Source organism: Sceloporus occidentalis, unplaced genomic scaffold (assembly GCF_023333645.1).
Source record: "Sceloporus occidentalis isolate IW3139 unplaced genomic scaffold, rSceOcc1.0.p SCAF_4, whole genome shotgun sequence".
In the NCBI taxonomy this organism is placed as follows: Eukaryota; Metazoa; Chordata; class Lepidosauria; order Squamata; family Phrynosomatidae; genus Sceloporus; species Sceloporus occidentalis.
This window is the reverse complement of record NW_028316984.1, coordinates 97,115,603-97,132,898: the sequence shown is the minus strand read 5'-3', so window position 1 is coordinate 97,132,898 and position 17,296 is coordinate 97,115,603. Positions and strand designations below refer to the sequence as shown.

Below are 17,296 nucleotides of genomic sequence, written 5' to 3'. Positions count from 1 at the left end.
TAAAGCTTTTTAAAAGTATAACACATGGAGGTCTGTTATGACAGCAAGCAAAGTGGGGCTGTGACTACACAAGGAATGCCACTGCATCCTTTCATCTAAACTTCCTCAAATAGAGACAAATTAACAAGACAAAGAGCTTATCTAGGACAACTAGCAGATTCTCAACTCATAGAACTGTAGAATAGGAAGGGAACCCAAGGGAATTCAGTGTCATGTGTGCATTTATATTGCCCCAATACATCTGGGCAAGTGCTGGCATTACACACCTATAAGCCTTTGTGCCACCACCAGCAACATTAGTAATGCAATATTATCAGAATTAAATGGTAATACAGAAACAGTTGTGACCAACAACCCTTTGCACTGCACTATTTATAACTCTCTTACCACCTCAGTAATGAAGTTGCTTTCCAATGACACCCACATGTTGGTGACACAGGAGAGACACCAATAAAAGTACAACAGCAGCCAAATGATGCTGTGATGCCACATAACTAAAAATGAAATGCCCAAGGAAATGTATAGAAACAGACTCCTTTCCAGTGCAGACTAATGCAAGAAAGGCCATTATCAGGGCAGAGTGAAGGCATGGCATCTGCATGACGCATGCCCAGTCTTTGCCCCCATGCTGGTGTGATGCCGCGTGCCCCATCGCACAGCGGCCAGCACCTCAGCACTTCTCTGGTGCTGTGTCTAGATGTTTCCACGCCAAAGGAGCTCCCCAAAGCCATGGTGCTGGTGGCTATGGTGCCCTTTCTTCAGTGCAAAAAGGAGCCGCTTTTGTGGCTCCTTTTTGTGCTGCAGAAAGGCCAGATCGGGGGCACAGCATGCAGTTGCCGCAGCCCTGATCTAGCACTGAAAGGGGTGACTGCAAGCCACCCTTTAGGGGCGGTCTGTTCAGCCCCATAGTTACCATTTTACAACCACAAAGTGAACTTATCACAGAGTTTTCTTTTTCTTTTTTCTTTTCTTTTTGGTATTTGTCCCCAGTCCTTTATTTTTATTTAATTTTGCAAGTTAAAATACAAAAAGGTCTACATTATTGTAGGATACATTGTTATTGTCTTGGTAGATGAAGAAGAACGGACGAAAAAACAGAGGAAGAACATTAAGGGGTACTATATACTGGGGGGGGGGGGGGGGGACCGGCCCTAGAAAAGAAAAAAGGGGAAGGATAATTGACTCATTTTGTCTTTCTGTCTCTCACCATTAATTAATATTAGAAGGCTGTATGGCTATTCCTATTACAACACTGAGTACATAGATTCCTATGTAACAGACTTTATACCCCTCTCTGTAGCTTTCTTAATAGAGGCACGCACACCTCTATCATGTTCTAATACCACATTTCCATGGCCTTATTCCATTTCTTTTCAAAATTTTGCTTAGTTTCCCCGGCTATGTACATAATTAGTCTATCAACTGTTATCATTTCATCGATTTTTAATTTCCGTTCTTCTGTAGTGGGTAATTCTTTTGATTTCCAGTGTTTAGTGTATACCATGCATGCCGCTGTTATCATATATAGTATAACACTAATCTGATTTTGTGTCAGTTTGTCTTATATTATACCCACTATATTTAATAAAAACAACTCTGGAAAGAGCAGGAGATTTATTTTTAGAATGTCTTGTATTGATTTATGTATGTTTCTCCAATATCTTTTGACTCCCCCACACTGCCACCATATATGAAACATGGTCCCTGTTTTTTCGCCACACTTCCAGCATTTATCCTCCGAGTGTTTTTTCATCTTGACTAATCTAGAGTGGGTTAGATACCATCTATGAAATATCTTTAGATAATTTTCTTTTAATGTATTTCATTTTGTTCCCACATTTCTAGGGGTATTGGTCTTCCTCTATTTTTCATCCATTTTATCATGGACTCTTTAATGGTTTCTTCCTTCAGATCAATCTCTAATAGTAATTTGTAAGTTTTCTTAATAAAGCCTTTAATTCCCCCCTTAAGAATTATATTAAATTGTTTAGTTTCTGTCTCTATCCCTTCACTTTTATTGTCTTTATTGAAGTCTTCCTTTATTTGTATATAGTGAAACCAGTCTATTTTGGACCCTTCTTGTTCTAGTTGTTCTCTAGATTTGACTTTATATGTTCCCTTTATGTCTATTAATAAATCTTGATATTTAATCCATATATCCATATATGCCTGAAATTCACTTTTATGGAAGGCCTCTTGTGGGGAAGTCCATCATGGGATTTTGGAATAGAGAAATTTCTTAAATACTTTCCATACTCTGAATATTGCTTTCCTTAAATAATAGGAGTTAAATTCTTTATCTGGGGAATCATAGCATAACTGTGCTTTTAACCTAGTTCCTTCTAATAATTGATAATTCTCCAACAGAATCCAATCTCTTATCCACATACGAGTACATGCATTATAGTATAGCTCAAGATTGGGGAGTCCTAGCCCCTCTTTTTCCTTTTTGTCTTGCATAACTGCTATCTTGATTCTAGGTTTTTTGCCTTGCCAGATAAAATTTATCATGTCTGTTTTCCAAGTCGCAAAAGGTTTTTTTGTTTGTGAGTATAGGCAGTGTTTAGAATAAGAAAAGCATTTTAGGTAATACACACATTTGTACTGTAGCCACTCTACCCAAAAGCAAGAGGTGTTTATTATTCCAATTATTTAAATCTTTTCTAACCTTCTTCCACGTACTATCGTAATTATTTGTATAGAGATCCCGGTTTTGATTAGTAACTATTATTCCTAATTTCTCACTATATTTATCTTGGTTTTTGTCCTAAGTATATTAATTTCGCTTGTCGTTAAATTTTTGGTTAGGATTCCACTTTTAATTTTATTTACTTTAACCCCAGCAATATCCCCAAATTTCTTCAGAATTTCCCCCACTTTTTGTATGCTTACCATCAGATTGTCAAGAAAAATTACTACGTCATCCGCGTAGGCCCTCAAATTATATTTATGATTGTTGATAGTTGGGGCTTTAATTTCTTTCTCGTTCTTGATTTTTTTTTATCAGGGTTTCCATAGCCATTATGAAAAGGAGATGGGATAGGGGACATCCCTGGCGTGTACCTTTGCTGATGTTGCAGTATTGTGTTCTTTGGTCGTTTACCAATATCTGAGTTTTTTGGGGTTTATAAATATTTTGGATCCCATTTAAGTATCTGCCATGAATTTCGCATTCTTCTAGAAGGGTCATCAGATATTCCCAATCTATATTATCGAATGCTTTCTCTAAATCCAAAAACAATGCCCCCAATTTACACTCTTTATTAAGTTCATATAAGTTCATATGTTGTTGTTTTTGATATCTCCCAAAACCAGTTTGTTCCTCAGAAGACCAAATTCTTACAACTTTTTTTAGCCTATCTACTAGTATCGATGCATATATTTTATAATCCAGGTTTAGGAGTGTAATTGGTCGATAATTAGATATATATTTGGGGCTCTTTCCTTCTTTAGGTATTAATACTGGCAAAGATTGACCCCAGGTTTTGGGTATTTTCCTGCTATCAATTTGTTTAATGGTTTTATACAGCTACTTCAACAACTCTTCTCTAAATACTTTGTAGTATTTAGCTGAGAATCCATCAGGACCTGGGGCTTTTCCCTCCTTCAAATTTGCAATTGCTAATTCTACTTCTGCCAAAGTTATGGGAGAATTAAGTGATTCTAATTGAGTTTTGAATATTTATGTAAGATGGCTAGCTTTTATATATTCTTGTATTTTTTTCCTTTTTATCTTGTGTTGTTCTATCTGCTGTATATAATTTTTGATAGTATTGTTCTATTGTTGTTTTCAAATCTTGTTGCGTTACACAATCACAGAGTTTTCTTGACAAGTTTCTTCAGATGGAGTATGCCATTGCCATCGTCTAAAGTTGACAGCATGTGACTTGTCTGAAATAACCCAGTGGGTTTCAATACATCTACTCTTTTCTTAAGCAAACAGCAAGGCCCACACCAGAAAGGAAAGAGCACCATTCTAATCACACTTTCTAGACAGCTCCATTGATCAGCACTTAGGAGCATGCAGGCAGGACAAGTGCAAACGAGAAAGGTTCATCCTGCTTCAAGATCAATTCTCCAGTAATTCAATATTTCTTACAATTTTAGTTAGAGCAACATCATTGCTCTCTGCTACCTGAAATGTTTTAGTGGCAACATCCCGAGCATCAAATACCCCAGGACAGCGGTTCCCAACCTTTGTTGGGCCACAAACCCCCATTGGGGACGAAAGTCACGCCCGCGGCCTCCCTGATTGGTTGGGAGGCTGGGAAGGGGCGGGACTTTCGGCCACCTACGAGCCCCAGCGGGCTTTGTGGCCGGAAGTCCTGCCCCTTCCCAGCCTCCCAACCAATTAGGGAGGCCGCAGAGGGGAAAGGGGTGGGACTTCTGGTTGCAAAGCCCACTGGGGCTTGCAGTCCCGTCCCCTTCTCCCTGCAGTTGCCTGGCAGCCCCGAGGATAAGAGGAGGAGGTCCCCCGTCCCTTCCTCTTCACGGAGGATAAAAAGGGCACCCATGGGGAGGGAGAGGAAGAGGCGACCCTCCCGCCCCTTCTTCCTTGTGCGTGCCCGCGCCAGCGCGGGCACATGCAGGGAGAAAGGGAAAGGAGGGAGCCCCGTCCCCTTCCCCTTTTCCCCACCGATGCCTGCTCCAGCGCCGGCACCCGTGGGGAAAAGGGGAGGGGGGAGGCGGGGGGATTCCCAACCTGGAGACCCCCAAAGGGGTTGCGACCCCAGGTTGGGAACCACTGCCCTAGAAAATGCCACGTTTTCACATGGGGCTCTACCCTTGCAGCATTCAGGATGCTAGGGGAGGTGGGGAGGTACATATAATCAAAAGCCAAGAAAAATCAGGCATCAGGAATGAATCTTGCTTCACAATGCAAAGAAGGATCCCAAAGAAGGAGAAATTCATATTGTGAACCAAGTACTATTTACAGATTCTAGTGACTACCTCAGTTTTGGCCAAGGACTCAGTCAAGCCACTGAAAGGACAACCATATGAGCAGGGAATAACCCTTTCCTTTATTAATTCACCTTTTGTGTTACAGTACAAGCAATGTTCTCCTCTTTCTCTTGCAAAAGATTGGCAACAAGTTTGGAAAAATCACACAGCCAGTTCTTTTCTGAACAGCAAAATAAATGATAAGGTGTAGTTGACAATATGACATGGCAATAAAGCACTATATTAATTTTTTCTTTCATTCTTTGCCTCAGTATTGTCCATGCTCAGGTGATCAGTGTAGCCTAGATGCAAATGTAGTAATTTGAACATCGGTATTCAAGTTAGCACTGTGAGCTACAGACCATTATGTTAAGTTCATCTTGCATCTTGCTGTCATGTTATATGAATCCTGCACTGGTATACATAATTAAGCCACATGTAAGATAGTTGACAATAGCTCTGTTCCTTACTACTGGGAGAACATTACCAGTACCATTTGTCAAGTATTACCAGCTGTCTCTAATGACCTATTTCATAACTTATGTATGTTGTACAGCAAGATAACTATTTTTAGGATCTAGTTCTAAAGAGGAACCAAGAGAGACCTAAAGTTACAGTTCATCAATTAAATGTTCAGAAACTGGAACTATGCTTCCTTACACTACTCATTACAGTAGAAACATGTTATGGCCAAACCAAGTTATTATGGAACCCACAATGAGAAAACCAAGCCTCAATAAAGACAAATGTAAAATTAACACACTATAAAATCTTTTCCCAGTGTTCCTTGTTCTTATATGGATTAACTGGCAAGGAGAGAGCAGGTCTGTGCAAATGGTTTATCTTCCCTCTGCTTGTCTGGGTACAGAACACAACAGCTTCCATGTGAGATGGAAGCATCTGCAACCAGGGTTCCAGTTTGAATGAAAGCTTCCATGAAAATAAATGTCTTTTCCATATGGCAGAACATCACTATGCATCTTAACTCTTCTTTTTCTACAAGTGGTATGCTAAAACAGAAATTTCAACCAATAAAAATCAAGCAGAAAAGAGCAAACACTCCTGCAAGATGAAGTATTACATTCTGTGGCATGCTATTACTCCTCCATAATAGGGTATGGGCAGTACCCGAGTCAATGAAAGTATGTAGTTGCATGGAGTCAAAATACTTTGGGGGCCAACTCCCAAGAACCAGCATTCTTGACTCACATTGAGGGCATATCCTGGATCAGTCACAGTCTGATGAAATCTGAATTTCAAAGTTTGTTTCAGTCAAGTATCAGATTGTTCTTGTTCTTGTATCTTTCATGACCAAGTAGGGAATTGAACCCTGGTCACCAGAGTCACAGTCCAACACTCAAACCACTATTTCACCCTGGCTATCACCTGAAATAAAACTGCATCCTTGAGTCCCTTTGTGAGGGACTCAGTGTCTTGGTTCTTATTGAATCCTGGGACTTGAACAACCAAGAGCTGCATTTAGGATTCTGAGCCGGAGAACTCTAGTGTCAACTACACATCCTAGGATTACATAGGATACAACTATGGCAGTTAAAAAGGCAACACAGTGCTACAATCTCTCACTTCCACCCATTAATTTCTGTTCAGCATTCAGCTGCACGCATTATTTCACTCGCTCGCCGTTATGATCATGTCTCCCCTCTGTTGTCTTCCCTTCACTGGCTCCCTCTTCCTTTCCGCATCAGGTACAAACTTCTGTTACTCACCTTTAAAGCCTTGCATGGGCTGGCCCCTTTTTATTTAACTGATCTTGTCTCTCCCTACATCCCTACTCGCACTCTCCGCTCTGGTAGCCAAAGTCTCTTCTTTCAACCCAGGATTTTCTTTGCCCCGTCCCGGATCCGTCCCTTCTCTCTTGCTGCCCCTCATTCCTGGAACCTTCTTCCTCTGCATGCACGGCTCATCACTTCCCTAACCAGTTTTAAGGCTGAGCTGAAAACCATATTGTTTAGGGAAGCGTTCTCAGGGAATTAGTGATTGTCATCTGGCTGTCTGATAATGTTTGATGTGATTTGCTTTTATATCTGATGTTTTTTAACTTGTTTTTTTCCTTTCTTATATTGTAATTTTATCTATTCCTCTATCCAATTGTTATTACTTTTAGAGTGTACACCTCGGGCAGGCTTTTATATATTCCTTAATTTTACTGACTTTGTACAGCACTGTGTATAATTACAGCGCTTCAGAAGTAAAGTTTAATAATAATAATAATACAATTATGTTGTGTGAAATTCAAGCAGTCTGCAATTGCATTGTATCACTTCCCCTTGCCAGATCCTGTGTAAGTTGACAATAAATAATAATAATAATAATAATAATTTGTTTTATTTATATACCGCTATTCTAAAGATCATAGCGGTGAACAGCAAGTAAGCTAATTAGCAAGTAAGCTAATTTGCCCCCAACAGTCTGGGTACTCATTTTAGCGACCTCGGAAGGATGCACGCCTAAGTCAAGCTTGGGCCCTTTTTCTGGTCTTGAACTCGCAACCTTGTGGTTTTGAGTGAATGGCTGCAGTACAGGCATTTAACCACTGCGCCACCAGGGCTCCTTGTGTTCTCCATACTCTCCCATATGAAAATGTAGAAATCTTGGGGAGATACTCTCTATGCCTACCTGCATTTCCTGGATACTTATAGTGTTGACCTAGACAAACTTGCCTTTAGACCTCACAGACCTTGGAACAATTTCACAAACTGAGAAGTGTTGTTTAGCAAGTATATGCTGCTGGAGCATTCACTTAATTTGAGGTTATGGGCTTCTCTCGTTAATAATTCCACTTGTGAGGAAATCTTGAGCCTCCTCCTAGTGTTTGTTTACTTGTAAGTATGTCCTACTATACTGTATTTAATGGGACTTACCTTCAAGTACGTGTGCACCTTATTTTAACCACCCTTTTGTCACTGAAGTAAACATATGCACTGCTACATTGTTACTGCCCCTGCTGATATGGAGCTTAAGTGGAGGAACCTAAACTTCAAAACTCAAGTTTTCACCATCCTGTTTAAGACAGAAGCTATTTATAGATTTCTGTTTGTTGCTCACAATACTGATGCAGAGTACCTCAAATCAGAATTAGGAATGGATTACTATTTATTGAAGAAAACACAACTATTTTGAACAGGGTAGCTTCCAAGACTTTGCGAGTCAACAATTACAAAGTAAATGAGCAGGTAAATATATTCCTCAAGTACTTAATTTATTTATTATTAGTGGAAGGATTAAGAATGTTCATGAGAAATGCTTATCAAATTTGCAGATGACACCAAATTAGGAGAAGTAGCTAATACCCCAAGGACAGGATCAAAATTCAGAATGATTTTAATAAGTTAGAAAGCTGGGCCAAAACTAACAAAATGAATATAAACACAGAAAATGAATATAAACACTTAGGGAGAAAAAATGAAGTGCATAGATATAGGATGGGAGAACAACATATGTGATATGGATCACTTGACAACAGTATACGTGAAAGGAATCCAGGAGTCGTAGCGGACCACAAATTGAACAAGAATCAACAGTGTGATGCAACATCTAAAAAAGCCAATGCGATTCTAGCCTGCATCAATAGAAATATAGGGTCTAAGTCAGAGGAAGTAATAGTACCACTCTATTCTGCTTTGATTAGGCCTCACCTGGAATCCTGTGTCCAGTTCTGGGCACCACAATTCAGAAAGATGTGGACAAGCTGGACATGTCCAGAAGAGGGCAACCAAAATAGTGAAAGGTCTGTAAACCATTCCCTAGGAGGAGTGACATAGAGGGCTGGCTATGTTTAGCCTAGAGAATAGAAGGTTAAGAGGTGATATGATTGCACTGTTTAAATATTTGAAGGGATGTCATATTGAAGATGGGGCAAACTTGTTTTCTGCTGCTCCAGAGAACACGGCAGGGAGCAATGGATTTAAACTAAGGAAAAGAGATTCCACTTTAACATTAGAGAAACTTCCTGACAGTAAGAGGTGTCCAAGAGTGAAACACACTTCCTCTAAGTGTGGTGGAGTCTCCTTCTTTAGTGGTTTTTAGATAGAGGCTGGCTGGCCCTCTGTTGGGGGTGTTTTGATTATGGACTTGACAGCCCTTGAGGCCCTTGATTCTATGATTCTATAAAAAATAATTTCAATAGTCTGTATGATTTCAACAGGAATGCCTACATCCTTAGTTCTTACCCTACTATTAAACTGGATAATGAAGAAAAAACATTGTTCTATAAAGCAGGTATTCTGGATCAGGTGTGAAACAACAACAGCAATAAATTACACCAAGGCAGCTCGTTCCTAATTTGAAGACTAAGGGGCTGTACAGACTGGCCATTAAGGCTGGCCTGGGGGTAGAATTGGGGCGTGGCATCCATATGACACACGCCCTGACTCTGCAATGAGGCCGGTGTGATGCCTCACGCCGCATTACACAGCATGCGGCATCATGGCTCTCTTCTCGTGCTGTATCTACATGACACAGTGCCAAAGAAGCACAGAAAAGTCACACACTAGTGACTACGGCGCCCTTTCCAGGGCATAAAAAGGAGCCGCCTTTTGTGGCTCCTTTTTGCTCTGCAGAAAGGTGAGATCAGGGCCACAGCATGTAGTTGCTACATCCCCAATCCAGCGCTAAAAGGGGCAGTGTGTCAAGCCTCTTACTGTGGGTTGGTGACCAAAATTTTTACTAGCTCAAACTCTGGTACAAAAACATATGTTGTCATGTTGTATCAGCAGACTCTTTTCATCCCTACACGTCTCTTCCCTCTTAGCATAAATTCCTTTCTCCCACTTTTTGTCCCTTTTCTCACACTAAAATACACATGTGTGCCTCACACATACATACACAAACACACAAAGAGGAGCTGTGAGGGGAAGAGAGAGAAAAAATGCTTGGTAACAGGAATAAAGCCTCATATCCTGCAGTAATCAATGTAGACCTCATAAGCTTCAGTATTAAAGTTGATATGGGGGTTGCTAGGAAGAAAGTTTGAGAGATTATGGTGATTTGGATTCATTCCCCATTCTGACTCTTCACATGTACAGAACCAGGACTCAAGAAGCAAGGTGGTCAGTAACAGAATGTTCCATGCTGAGTCTGGAAGAACTTGAGTTCAAATTCCAGCTCAGAGATATTTGCAAGGTAGCCTTTGACAAACTGTATCCTTGCAGGTTTACTCTCTGTTTTTGGTAAAATAGATAATTTTTACAAGAGCATTGCAGAATGAGTCATTAAAATAATAATTAATAATATTGTTTGAAGACATACAGACAGTTACACAGTTGAAGGCTGTCTTATCTTAAAATAAATCTTTACTTGGAAGCCCAAACAAATGTGTTATTTCTGCTTATGTTGGCTGTGCCTTGCAAAAATGCAGAATGATTCTCTCCAACCTTTATGCAAACTTGTTCTTGAAAACTGTACCCATTAAGCTACAACATCAGAGGGCAGTATGCCAGCACTCATTCAGGAGAAAGGAAATCCTGCTATCATCACCATTTGCCTGAAACTGTCTGAGAACTTTACTCTACAGGATATAAAGTTCACAAACAATTTTACTAAGGGAATAGGAGATGAGATTAAAATATTTCCTGGGCTTTGATTGAGTATGAATGTGAACATCCCCGGAATCTACGTATATTCTTATTGTGTTACAGGGCATATGCTACTCACTCAGTACTGATTTTGATGTCACATCTGAGAAAAAGAACAAAATACTCTGATTAGCCAGGTCTCTGAGCTTGGTTGACAGCACATGAATGATATAGTCCTGCTCTTCCTACAACAACATGGCATTTTATCAGAAATTCTTCATTAATTATAATGCACCACAGTGAAGAAAAGTTCAGAAAATCTAAATAGAATGATCCTTACCAAAGAACTCCATATTTGACTGACACCATTTCCCTGCACTCCCCCCATTGTTTATAAGAAACTTGCACACACTGGCCAGCATCCTGCTAGTGACAAACATAAGCATAAGTCCACATTATGTCTGAATGTGTCTTTTTGTTGTTGTTGTTGTTGTTACTGCTGAGGTTAGTATTCTCTTCCACCCTCTATAATAACCAACCCCCACACCCACCAAAGGATCTGTCTGCATTTGACAGGAAGGCACAGCAAGATGCTTCTCTGTGCTGCTCTCCACCAGCCAAGAAATGGATGCTGTTATGATAACAAAACCATGAGTCCTGGGGGTGGTGAACAGGAAGTCATAATGGAGTTTCAGCTTCAAAACTCGTACACTACACTGGGCAATGTAAGATCTTGGGTTCTGCCTCCATCCACACAGTCTGTGCAAATTTCTCTTCAAGTGTCACAAGAAATGTTTTCTTCTAACTGTGGAAATGACTATATTAACATCCTAAACTGTTCTTAGTTAGCCAGAGGAATATTTCCAGAAGAACTAAAGAATGGCACATAAAGGTGACGATTGGTCCATACTCACAGTACAGCCATCTATTATCCCCCAAACACTAAACATATACACATATCTAAACACAGATTTTTTTTTTATTTTTTTGGCTGCCATGGGGTATCACTACAGGTGGGTAGATTTCTTTTGAAGCATCATACTATAAACTTGAAAATGCAGTTTAGAAAACTAATAATCTGAAATTTTACCTTTCTGGACTACAATTCCCCAAATCTCTGATATCATTGGCCAGTAGTAGTTGATGGATTCCAGAAGCTATAGTTGAAAGCAATAACCCCAATAAACTATGATGTATCCATGATTTGATTCCTAACACTAGTTTGCATCAATCTTTTCCAACACCAACCCCTGAATTAAGTGGATCAACTAACAACCATGTTGGGTCGCAGAACTCTTTATAAGATAAATTATCATGTATATTTGGATCAAGCCTTCCTTCTTGGAGTAAACAGGCAGGTCCAGCTCCACCAGGGCTAGCCTGAAGATAGAGAGCCCTCTCTCCATGATAACTGTCATCCTTCAGCCTGTGAAGGAATGAACAGGCAGGCCCAGCTCCACCAGGGCTAGCCTGAAGAAGAAGAGCCCTCCCTCCAGTCCATCTGCCTTGGTCCAGGCCTCAGAGGGAGAGAAGAACCACTGGACCTCACCCCTTTCCCACCACCATTCCCTTCTCCTTTTGTGTCATGTCTTTTAGATTGTAAGTCTGAGGGCAGGGAACCGTTTAATTAAAAATAATAATTGTAAGCTGCTCTGATAGCCTTTAGGGCTGAAGGGCGGGGTATAAATACCATAAATAAATAATAAATAAATAAAATCTTTACAGACATATTCAATGCAAGATGCCAGAGATTAAGGCCCCATGCAGACAGGCCTTAAAGGCTGGCTTGGAGGCAGAGTTGGGATGTAGCGTCTAACACAATGCATGCCCTAGCTCCACCCCCAGAGCAGCATGACACTGCATGCTGCACCGCATGGTGCATGATGTCATGGCACTCCTATGGCGCTGTGTCAGCACAACGCAGCATCAAAGGAGCACTGTAAAGCTACAGCACCATGGCTATTGCACCCTTTCCAGGGTGCAAAAAGGAGCCCTGGAAAAGCCAGATCATGCGGTTGCCACAGCCCTGATCTGACTGTACAGTTCCTTAGTCTTTAATCCTATGCCTTCATGTTGTTTTTGTTAACTGCCCTTGAGTCAGCCCTGACTCATGGCAACCCTGTGGATGAGACATTTCCAAGCCTCGTTATCCTCCACTGCTCTGTTTAAGTCCTGTAGATTTAGCCTTGCAACCTGCCTAACTGAGTCTAGCCATCTGGTGTGCAGTCTTCCTTTCTACTGTCCACCACTTTTCCAAGCATTAATGTCTTTGCAAGTGAGTCATACCTTCTCATGATGTGGCCAAAGTACAATAGCTTCAGTTTCATCATCTTGGCTTCCGAGTGGAGTTCTGGTTTGATCTGTTCAAGGACCATTTGTTTGTCTTTTTGAGTTTCCACAGTATCTCCAGGCCTCTTCCCTAGCACTACATCTTAGATTAATTGATTTTTTCCCTTTTTGCTTTTTTCACAGTCCAGCTCTCACATCTGTACATGGTGATGAGGAATACGACGACTTGGATAATTCTGACTTTAGTCCTCAGTTGTATGTCTTTACTCGTTAGGATTTTATCTAGTTCTTTCATAGCTGTCCTTTCCATCCCTAGTCTTGAATTCCTGTATTTCTTCTGTGGTCATCATTTTTGTTTTCTTTAAGGTCAGAATTAAGTTGTGGTCTAATTTGACCTTTCATCTTTGACCTTCTTTAATAATTGTTCCAAGTCTGTGATGTTTTCCATTGGTAATATAGTATTGTCTGCATATCTATGATGGTTGATGTTCCTTCCTCCTGTCTTCACTCCTCCTTCTTCTGAGTCTAAACCTGCTATTCTTATTATGTTTTCTGCATACAAGTTGAACAAGTATGGTGACAGAATGAATCCTTGCCTGACCCCTTTGCCAGTTGGGAACAATTCTGTTTCTCCATATTCTGTTCTGACAATAGCTTTGTTACCCTAGGATCAGGCCCCCAATCACCAGCAAGAATTGTTCAGAGGAGATTTGCCATTGCCTTCCCAGTGAGGCTAAGAGCATCTGACTTCCCCAAGGTCACCCAGTGGGTTTCATGGCCAAACTATGCCACACTGGCTCTCAACATCAGCTCAAATTCCCTCCTTTCAATTTTTTTAAGTATTGCACAAAAATTTAAGGAGGAACTGGTTACATTTCTTAAATGAAGATATGAAATATAAGTTTGGATGTAAAAGGCAGGACATCCACAACAATTTGGAAATTCTGTTATCCCAAGCATTTTGGGAACTGTTTCCAGTGTGTTTACATCTCTGAATTGTTTAATCTTTGTTTCTATTTTTACTTCTTGTTTTATTATGTGATTCTGGTGGTTTCATTTTGGTTTTTATCTGAACTCTTTTTTTCCATTGTTGCTTTTTAGTACTTTGATGTGTTTACTATTTGTATTGCCCAAGGAAACCTCAGCCCTGAATTTGCAACATCTGAGCAAGGCCATTGATGACCAGGAATCTTGGAGCTCTCTCATTCATAGGGTCGCCATATGTTGAAGTCAACTTGATGGCAAACAATAATAACAACCAACCAAAGAACTTGGGTTGTCAAACTTTTTTTTAATGTAATTTAAAGTTATCATTTTATATTTTTTATCCATATCCATGCAAACTGCCAGGTAGATCACCAATCATGCAGAAGCCATTTCAGACAGCTTCACATGGTAATTATTTGAGTTCAAGTAAATCTGTGCATGACATTGGGCCAAGTTGGAATTAACCAGTATTAGTTAATATTATCAAAACATGATCAGGAGAACAAGAAAAACAGTTTCTTTCTCTCTCATTTAGACATCTAACTATGGTGCAGGACAAGCCACCTGAAAAGGGTGGCCTGCCAGTGGCCTAATTTCCTCTGGAGGGAAGCCACAGATGCCAAACCATGCGGCTTCCCTCCGGAGGAAAAAGAATGCAGAAAAACTGGGTTATTTTTGTGCCGCAGGGCCAATATAACGAGTGCGCCACTGGCGCACTCGTTATGTAAGCGACGCATGGTGATGTGCAGGTGCTGTGTTGCACTTACGTAACAATAGCGGTGCCCATGAACACAGGACGCTGCCATTGTTACAGCGCCACACATTGCTAGAGTTAGGGACCTTGCAGTTGCCGCACAGTCCCTAACCCTAAAATTGGTGCCAGCACAGCGCATTTGCATGGTTTTTACTGCGCCTTTCTTATTTTAAATGTGGCAAATGAGTGATCATCCTGACCTCTTCAAAGTTAGTCTGTTTAAACCCACTGAAGTCAATGGACATAGGAAATCCAACTGTATCCACGATTACAGACAAAGTCAACAAATACAGACCTAGTAATGAGGGTGAGAGAACTATGGTTGAAAATCTCCAAACAAGAACTTCAAATTTGCCACAAGTTGTTTTTTCCAGCTGAACTCCAGCCATCCCAGTAATTTAAATGTAATTTTACAAAATAAATAATCTTGCCGTTTCACTATTTATACAGAATAACTTTTCTCACATAAAGCTAATCCTCAGACTAAATAATCCTTTTCTTATGAACAGTTATACCTATCAACCTTTCTTCAGATCAGTATTGCAAACTGTGTAACCCTCTAGATATTTTTTGACTGCAAAAGCAGCATCCCCAGCCAGCATAGCTATTGGTGAGGGATAATGGAACTGGCAATTCAATAAGATCAAGACTGCTGCATGACTCTTATCCACCCACCTTGCTCTAGGCCATGGTTAATTTCATTTCACAAGTATCCTGGGGGGAAAGGATTGGCATCTGCTGAGGTATTTGCACAGCAAATTCACTTGTGGGGGAAAAAAAATCTCTATTTGCCTCACTTATGAAAGAGGTTTTTGAAACTAAACCTCCAGCCTAGATTAGATGTATGCAGAACCTAAAAAAAAAAAAAAAATTCAAACATGGCTTGGTTGACAGCTCTTTCTCTTTGGGCAGAGCACTGTGATATTTATTATCTTCTTGGCACTACCTATAGTTTATGCAACTGCACTGCTTCTAGATCTTGGATAGGGAACAGTAACTACAGCTCCTGTTCTTTCAACAAAACACTCTCTCTCTCTCTCTCTCTCTCTCTCTCTCTCTCTCTCTCTCTCTCTCTTTCAAACACAGGTTGGATTTGTAATGACAATATTTGCCCTTTTAATCACTTAAAACCAGAGCTCAGTTTGAAGCAGAACATATCAAAACCTAGCTGGTAATCCATTTCAGTGTAAGACTCTACTATAGGCAAGAGAGGTAACTTAAAGAGAAACAACCTCTGCAAGCCTGCACTGTGCTTTTCTGTTAATACTCAATAACAACAACCAATCTGGGATTGTCAGCGTAAGCCAGGCTTCAGCTCTGGCATCTTTCACTTTGGAAATCACATTTGTACAACAAAAAGAAGTGCTTAAAGATTTAAATAAGCAAAATAGAGTGGCTTATCCATCATTATACACTATATACACTATACACTGAATTACATTAAGAATATACAGTACACAATGGAAAAAGAACTAACATCTAGACTTACTGAAAGGGTTATGTATATGTTGCCTTCACGACCCAAGCAAGACCCAACCAGCAAAATCACCAGTAAAACGAACACCCTGATGAAAAACTCCTCAATTCAGCAAACCACAAGACAAAGTTTGTGCAAATCTGAGGCTCGCCCACCAAGACTCTATGGACTTCCCAAGATCCACAAGGATTCCATTCCACTCTGACCCATAGTGAGTGCCATTGGATCCCCCACATATGACTTGGCCAAGTTTCTGGCCACACAATTACAAACCCATATAGGGCAGACCCCCTACTACATCAAGGACTCAGCTCACTTCATAGGAAAAATCAAGAACCTGGAACTAAAACCTGAAGACATTTTAATCAGTTTTGATGTGGTCTCCCTCTTCACCAAAGTCCCCATAATGGACACCATGACACTCATCCAACAGATTTTTCCAGAAGACATCACAGCCCTGTTCAAACATTGCCTCACCACAAGCTATGTCCAGTGGGACAATGGATTCTATGAACAGAGAGATGGAGTAGCAATGGGAAGCCCTCAAAGCCCGGTGATAGCAAACTTTTACATGGAACACTTTGAAAAGCAAGCCCTGGAAACAGCACTGAAAAAGCCCACAACTTGGTTCCGATACATAGATGACACTTTCACCATCTGGAGTCATGGAGAAGAAGACCTGGCTGTATTCCTGAACCATCTGAACAACATCCACCCCAACATCCAATTCACCATAGAAAAAGAAAAGGAAGGAACACTGCCATTTTTGGATGTCCTTGTCATCCGCAAACTGAACCTACGTTTGCGTCACACAGTATACTGAAAACCCACACATACAGACCAATACCTGCACAAGAACTACAACCATCACCCAGGACAATAAAGAAGCACAATCAAAACACTGGTAGCCTGACTAAAGCGCATCTGTGAACCCCACTTCTTGGAAGATGAACTGAAGCACTTACTTGGACCGGGCTCTACAGGCCAATGGTTATTCCAGCTCAGACATCAGAAGGGCTGCCAGGCCCAGGAATACCCAAAGAAGTGAAGACAAGCAGCCACCCAAAGGGAAGGTATTTTTACCATACATCAAAGGAGTCACAGACAGAATAGGCAAAGTGGTGTGGAAGCACAACCTTCCAATGGTTTACAAACTGACAAAGAAAATCCAGCAAATGCTTCGCTCAGCCAAGGACCAGAGAGACCCTCTCACAGCCGCAGGAGTTTACCACATACCATGCAGCTGTGGACAAGTCTACATAGGGCCCACCAAACACAGTGTGCAAACATGAATCAAGGAACATGAGAGACACT

At 40.7% G+C, this 17,296-nt stretch overlaps 1 protein-coding gene across 1 annotated transcript in view; it reads right to left on the bottom strand.

Annotated features, from left to right (window-relative positions):
- KCNQ1 (potassium voltage-gated channel subfamily Q member 1) overlaps positions 1 to 17,296 on the bottom strand; it is a 427,358-nt gene that overhangs the window by 380,583 nt on the left and 29,479 nt on the right. The window lies entirely within an intron of this gene.